Source organism: Etheostoma spectabile, chromosome 9, assembly GCF_008692095.1.
Source record: "Etheostoma spectabile isolate EspeVRDwgs_2016 chromosome 9, UIUC_Espe_1.0, whole genome shotgun sequence".
In the NCBI taxonomy this organism is placed as follows: domain Eukaryota; kingdom Metazoa; phylum Chordata; class Actinopteri; order Perciformes; family Percidae; genus Etheostoma; species Etheostoma spectabile.
The window spans coordinates 37,041,182-37,049,497 of NC_045741.1; positions in this window are offsets into that span (position 1 = coordinate 37,041,182).

Here is an 8,316-nt window from a genome sequence, read left to right on the forward strand (position 1 = left end):
GAGAATGATGGCCTTGGGTTGAAAGGGCAAGCTCTTTCAGTAGGAGATTCAACAAATCAAATGCATCATGGAGCTGCAACGGACTACTGCAGGTGAAGCAGAGGATTGGGCGGTGAGAGAACATTCACTCACTGACTTGGAATCAGAAGTCAAACTGTAATGCAGAAGAGCAGCTTTTAATGTCTGAAAATTGCAGAGGCAGGTAGCAGTAACAATCTTATATTTGGGGATGTTAGCCAGGTTATTGTTGTGATTTAAATGCTGGAATTAAAACAAATTAATTGCAAAGGCAGATATATAATCTGTATAATATGACAATATTGTGACAACTTTCCAATATGTGCCAAGCTTTACTGAGAATAGAGAAGTTTTTTTATTTACAACATGGAATGCTGAACAAGCAATTCTTTTCCTACTCTCTAGACAAGTAAACATGGTGCTGCCAACTCCCATTGCTGCAGCTCATTATCGGCTCTGGAAGCAGAACAAGATCACATTTTACTTTCACAACTTTAAGTGAAATGTGGCAAGATTACGCTTCCATCCATGGCTCAAACTTTATTTCAGTTTCCAGAACCACTATCAGACTTTTGGCTGTGATAGCCATGACCTCTCTTTTTTTATATTGAAAACATGAACTAATGATGTTCCAATAAAGTACCCTTCAACTGGTGATATATGGTAGGTTGAAGTTAAAAACAACTCACTGCCTTGTTTACTTTCCACACAATGAAATGGTATTTTAACGCTGCTGGAGCGGCTGCCCCCACGACACAATACCGGACAAGTGGATGGATGGATGGATGGATGGATGGATGGATGGCTGGTTGGATGGATGGATTTTAATGCGTTGTTGTAGTATTCTTTTTTACTGGGTTATCTTGTGTCTGTCTCTCTGTGCATTGTTCCTGGCAGATGCCATCACTTTGTCAGTGACATAATTGTCCCTAACCAAAGAGATTATACACATGATTTAATCGTAATGGCTGGTGCAAAGACAGACCATTGTATACATTGAATGGCAGGCTATGACCAGCTGTTTCCACACATACTGAATATTTTTTTAAAAGCACTCCTCCTATGTTCTGGGAAGACGGGAAGTGTGGATCATATGGAGTGGCGATTTCTGACTTCCTCTGCAGTCTTGTCGAATGATTGCTGGGGATAAAGGGGCCATCATCTTTCTTGCGCTCCCCCCCCCGTCTCCCCCGTCTCCCACCCCTCATACCCAAGCATTTCCTGTCTGCCACATGTGTGCTGCAACATCCAGATGTCAGTAATATACTTTCTTCTCTGAGTCCAGAAAGAGTGGTGGAGTGAGAGAGCTGCCAATCATAATGTTACATGCTGGGATGAACTTATTTTGAATGTTTCAAAATTCACGGACCTTCTGTGTAAAATGGATCCTCACAGTATGTGGTCCTACATCAACTAAACCATTGGTTATCCTTCTCCTGCTCTTTGTCTTCCTCCTCTTCCTCCTGCTCCAGACAGGAGCATTACAGAGTAATAGCAGTCGGCTAGGAGAGCTTTTGTAATTGTCTGGGCCCATGTGCAGTGGAAAGCCAGGGCAGGGGCCAGCGGCATCAAAGCCGGCCTGATCATTCCTCAGCCTCCCTCCACTGAAAGGGGGGACAGAGGAAAAGGAGGGGGGAAGAAACACAAATACAGATGGACAAACAAGCCAGGGGAAGTCAAAACTGAAGCAGATGTGGTGATAGCAGTAGATGGACAGATAAACGGACGGAGGGGAACAGAAGAACCTCAGCCGAATGGATTCGCTTCTCCTCCAACACCTGTTAATATTTAACAAACAATGGGGGTTGCACCAGCAGTAGGGATGAAGAAAATAGAAGGGAAGAAAAACAAAAAAGTGATGTTGAGGTGACATCATGGATTATTAAGGTGGGGGTGGGTCTAATAAGGGCCTGGCTTGGCCTGGTCGGTAAAGAGAGCAGGAAACTGAGGCAGAAGCAATTTGAGAAGCTGAGGCCTCAGTCTGCAGCTGTGCACTCAGTTTCTCTCTCCCAGCTACACAGCTGCACGATTGACTATGCCGCGTGTATTTACCCATGACCTCTCCTCTACTTCACAATCCAATGCATGTGTATTTGAGACATATGTTGCAAAAGAATATACATGAGAATCTCTAATCAAGCTTATTGTCAGGGTTGAGAGACAAAACACATCACATATTGTCTACAGACTTTTGAAAGCTATGCTTGGCATCTTTTTCCAGAGCAGCAGAGTCAGTGGGGCAGCGTACTTCCTTATTCATGTCATGTGTTTTCCATGGAGACATTATGACATGAGCAGCACTGACATGGAAAACACTGTCATTCCAGCAGATGTGGTCCAGAGCACACAGATTAGTAAAGACTACAGTAAAACAATGAGGTGAGGATTTATAAGACAGTGTTGAATGATGCTGCTGCACCACACACTGGGATCATAGTCACACACAGACAAAGATATCTCTGCAGATTGTGATGCTCTACTTTTGAACTACTAACGGTGTGTGTGTGTGTGTGTGTGTGTGTGTGTGTGTGTGTGTGTGTGTGTGTGTGTGTGTGCGTGTGTGCGTGTGTGCGTGTGTGCAGTGTCGTGCCAAATGCAGAGACACAGAAAATTTATCTCTGGAATCTTTTTATTGGCTGTGTTTAAAGTTGCCAGATTGTGAGCAGCTTTCGCCTTTGAAAATATGTGCTGCTTGCAGTGTCACAGTGCTGCATTCATCTTCACAGACGCCTCAATTACAACCCACTGATGCCCTTAAAGTCGGAGAGGAGCACACGAATGCTCCGGCGGGACAACTGCCAAGCATCACTACAAACACCATCAGCTCCTAGCACCCCTCAGAGAGAGTGAGAGAGAAAGAGAAAGAGAGAGAGGGATGAACATCAGTATGTTTGCAGACCAAACCAGAAGAGAGAGAGAGGAGAAGGAGGAGGAGGGGATAATATGTGGCACCACTCTGAGAGCTGAGCCCTCCGCCACAGCACTTCTGTTGCCAGATCACAACCAGATGTGCCAAGTGTGTCCAAACAGGAATGACTGTGTGAAGGCAATTTTCAGCAATTTGTCAGATTTTAGAGTTGCCCCCTCCTCTGCCCCATGCCTCCTGAAAGACAAATACAAATGTTAGAGGAGCACAACAATCATTTCAAACAGGCTCCCATAAACGCTTGCTCTACTATTTGCCTCCAGCGCAGTCATGTGATGAGAGATATACAGAGATATAACGGCTGAACACAGAGAGGCAAGACAAGGCCTGTATTGAAAAATAACCACCCACCTTACTTTTATGCATCAGTATTACTGAATCTAACCATCCAGAAAGTCAGCGCATTTATTTACTCTTTGCTTGTAGAGTCTAAATCCCTGACAACATTCACACACCCTAAATCCATCATCTTTAATCACTGTGGACAATGCAACCAAAGCAAAGAGAAAGATAAATAGAAAAAAAGGTTGTTAGTCTTTCTTTAGAACCTCATAAATAACAACTTCACTCTCAAGTTTATGCAAGCAATTTGGATCAGCTTTTCTTACTACTCACCCTACTTATTTCCACCTTTGCTACATACGTATTATCAAGAAATATGTCAACACATTATTTTACACATTAAAAAGTCAAACGTTTTCTTGGGTAGTTCTACTACATATATGAAATAAAGTTGTACAAAGCCTTTTGTGTGTCAAGAGAGATCTGTGCAAAGTCAGAAACACTGCCTCAAGTTATATCACTTGAGTCAGCACTGGGTGGGGCGGAAGACTACAAGTTTGAAAATCTGAAAATGTAGCATTAGAAAGAAGTGAGCTTATACCAGACCACTTTTCTCTTTCCTCATCTCTGCATGAGGCTATTAGCCGCCGCTATAGTATTTGACTATAGTCAAATACAAAAACTGACTAACTGCATCAAACAAATTAACGACTGGATGTGCCAGAACTTTCTGAAATTAAATGAAGGAAAACTGAGGTAGTTGTTTTTGGAAAAAAGAGGAACGATTAAAAGTCTGCGCTCAGCTTCAAACAACAATGTTAAAACAACAGACAAGCCAGAAATCTTGGTGTAGTCATGGACTCAGACCTGAACTTTAACAGCCACATTAAGACAATTACAAAGTCAGCCTACTATCACCTAAAGAACATATCAGGGTTAAAGGACTTATGTGTCAACAGGACTTGGAAAAACTGGTCCATGCTTTCATCTTCAGTAGACTTGACTACTGTAACGGGTCTTTACAGGTCTCCCTAAAAAATCAATCAGACAGCTACAGCTGATTCAGAACGCTGCTGCTCGAGTCCTCACTAAGACCAAGAGACTGGATCACATCACTCCAGTCCTCACTAAGACCAAGAGACTGGATCACATCACTCCAGTTCTGAAGTCCCTTTACACTGGCTTCCTGTGTCTCAAAGAATTGATTTCAAAGTACTCTTGCTAGTTTATAATCCCTTAACGGTTTAGGTCCAAATACATTTCTGATCTGCTACTACACTATGACCCCCCCAGACCTCTCAGGTCATCTGGGACAGGTCTACTTTCTGTCCCCAGAGTCAGAACTAAACAGGTGAAGCAGCTTTCAGTTTCTATGCTCCTCATATCTGGAACAAACTCCCAGAAACCTGTAGATCCGCTGCTACTCTCAGTTCTTTTAAATCAAGGCTGAAGACCTTTCTTTTTGATGCTGCCTTTCTTTAAATGACTGCTCATTTCTTTAATTTCTTATGCTGCACTGTAACTTTTATTCTTGTGTTTATGTGTCCTATGTTTCTATTTTGTTTTTTAACTGTCTATTCATGTCTTATTGATTTTTAATGCTTATGACTTTTAAACTGTTTGTACTTGTGTGTTTTATCTGTTTTTAATGATTTTGTGTAAAGCACTTTGAATTGCCCTGTTGCTGAAATGTGCTATACAAATAAAGCTGCCTTGCCTTGCCTTGCCTTGCTAACATAAAACACCCAAATCTTAAAACTATCGGCAGTCAAGTTGCATTGTGGGTAATCTCTATAAACAGATATGCGTGCATACATGCATATGAATGCATGTCTGTAGGCAACGGGACAATATTTTGGTATTTAAAGTGTTCTGGTTTCCGTTTGTAGTTCAGGTAATATTGACCAATCACGTTTGAGTGGACAAACAGTCCGTGTGGCGAGCTAAAGAGGCCGAATGCATTGGCTGAAATGCAATCTCTCGATTATATCTTTTGACTACGGTGTAGCTTTTTATTGGGTTTAAAAAAAAAATAGATCTGGATTCATACACGGATATCTGTTTATGGAAATTCTGTCACTCAACTCTTTTCCAGCGTCTCAAGTTGTTAATCTGACCTGATGCATGGAAGAAGAAGTCTTGGCCGGATATTTGCTGGCTAACTGAACCCCAGAAATATTGGGTGATGCCGCAGGAGGCTAAATCATCATCAGACTGATGGCCGATCGGTTCAGAGATTACATTGTGGTTTTGACTAGGAAGAATGCATGCATTTAGATTATTAATTAAGATTCTTTTTAAAAAACTGTCCGGTTTTGCTTGGTTGAATACTCTTTTGAGTCTTCCAATAATGATCCCATTTTCCTAGACACTGTAAAGTATGCTTTGTTGCCTCCTCATTTAGGCCTCTTTCATAGGAAATTGAGGGCAGCGTCTTGTATTCATAGCAGCCATGAAAGGTGTCATCTTAAAGGATTGGAGAATTTGGTGGTTAGAGGTGGGTGATGGGTGGTGGAGGGCTATGGTACAATGATGCACCTCACCCCCCTCCACTCTTTAAAAAAAAGCTGCACTAACAACATGGTCCCTCTCATGGGCTAACCCTGTCCTGCTGTGTTATTTGGACCCTCTTTACATCTCCAGAACAATCTAAAGAAAAGCCTTTTGTGCCCTTGCATGCCATTGCATGTAAGCAGGCAATTCACCGACAGAGGTGACGAATAATGGTCTGATGAGACTCACCACTGCATTTTGACTAAGGGTGGTGGTCAAGAAGGCCTCATTGCAAACACACAAGCAAACCGGGAGCATCGGACGAGTGTGGATTCTGTTTAGTGCACACACACAGAGGACACATGACAGCCTTACCAATAAGCAAACACGTGGAGGGGGTTGAAAGTTCTTTCACAGCTACATCTTTGTTGTTATGTTATATGTGAATTCCTTTGTATGGTGTTACATTTTTTTTTGCTTACAGTTTTAAGGTTGAATCCCACCCACCGCGTCCTAGCTCTCTCCCTTTCCTTGAGTCACACTTTTGGAAGTCAACAAGTCTGAATCCTGGGACCAATGAAAGGGACAATTGTGGGTGGGTTTGCATAACGTTGCTGTCAGTCATGTGTCCTGTTTCTCTGTAAGAGAGCTCAAATTCACCGCTGATGCCTGTTTTAATTTGTTGCCTGATTGCTCTGGAATCCAGGATAAATTGTTCATCTGGGTAGTTTCACTAGGAAAGTTAGTGAGTGTTTACCATATGTATTAGTTTGTTGTTCAGGTTTACAGAACAGAGGGAATGTTGCTTCGGCGGAAGAAAAAAGGAATGTTAAACTGACTATTCAACCACTGCATATTTCAAAATAATGATATTTGCAATTACACTCTATGGACTGTGCTCACCGATTGCAAATGTATCTATATATAATTAAATCATAAAATGGACTGTTCTTTAAGTCTGTATATGTGGATAGAAAGTCATGGCGGCTGTTGCTGACTGTCATAACCCAGAAACCGAGTCAATTCTGTCAGTAAATCTGTAAAGTTGCAGGTTTTCCCTCCTTGGGGTGTGTGTCTAGCATTATAGCTGAAAGATGGACAGCAGCATTGGAGTTTACTTACAGGAATCTGTGTGGGTGTGTGAAGGGGTACACATGAGCACACTGTTCACTTTTTTTCAACCAACCAACATTTTTTATGTTTGAGTGTGTGTGCGATGCCTGTGGCTGATCTGACTTATGTGTGGTGTTTGCATATTTTTTTGCGTGTTTATACCATGGTGTCATGAGGGAATCGTTTTTTTCTCTTTGGTTTTTGAGCGACAGGCAGACTTTGTGCTGGCATGTGTGCGGACCAGATGCGGGAAGAATGTTTCAAGCAATAGCCTGGTGTATTAGTGTGTGTGTCTATAGTATGCATCATTTGGCTCAGTAGTGGATTAGGTTTGTAGAGGGAAAATGTGTGTGTGTGTGTGTTTGGGTGTTTCCGTTAGTATGTGTGGATAATTCCTAATCTTGTAGTATGTGCTCAATGTGTGTGTGTGTATGTGTGTGTGTGTGTGCATGTGAGTATGTGTGTGTGTTTGTGTGCGTGTCATCCCATGTTTTTGCAACCTTGTGGTTTTGTCTTTGAGTCTTTCTTTCGCACATATATGTTGGCATCCACTTACGGTATGTACATACAGTTTGATGGCATGTGTGTGTGACGGAGTCTGCTCGGAGAATGTGCATTAGTGCAGGCTGTGTGTGTTGTCTATACAAACCCATAGCAGCTGCTGGACACCACCTGTGGCCGAGCCCTCCCTAAGGCCTGTTGTGGCTCCAAATAGTCCCTCTGGGCTCACAGGGATTCAGGCTTTGGATGTCAGAGAGAGATGGCCAGGCACAGGCAGAGCCCTCCCAGGCTGGATGGATTGTTCCACTATGTCTGTCTTATAAACAGTCACATTTTTGTCCTCTAATGCAAAAGAAATTCACTACTAAGTCATAAAGTACTGTTTATTTTCTTTTTCTCTCTTCCTATCATTCCCTCTCTTCTTAGGCTGGCTGACAGATGTCCATCAGCTCCATCGTTTACCCCCACCTCAACACAGCTCCAGGCCGTCAAAGAAACCTGGCAATAACTGCTCCATGAACCACAGCCCTATAAATGGACATGCAGAGTTCTTGCTGTCAAGATGTTTAGGATATTTTAAAAGCCACTTTTTTTTCCTGGCTAATTTGTGGCTGTAATTGTGATGATCTGAATACATAATACAGTTAGTTACCCTAATCCTTCTATCAGCAGTTGGAAAATTGTTTATGTCACAGTTTCTTTCACATGATTTCTATTTATTCTCCCCTGATTAAATTGTGTTTGGTTCTCCAAACTATACAAAGTGGACAGAAACGTTCCCAACACGAATCCATGTTATAATGACACGCAGCAATTTTCCGGCCCTGATAATGAAAAGTCCAAAGGCTCAGTTTTCATTCATTATCTCCCTAACTCAATTTCCGGGTCGAGCAGCAGATAGTTACAGCCATAACTTTTAGGTATGATTATCCACTAACCTGTAATTAGTTTCATGTTAGGAAGAGAAGAGAAGAAACTAGAAT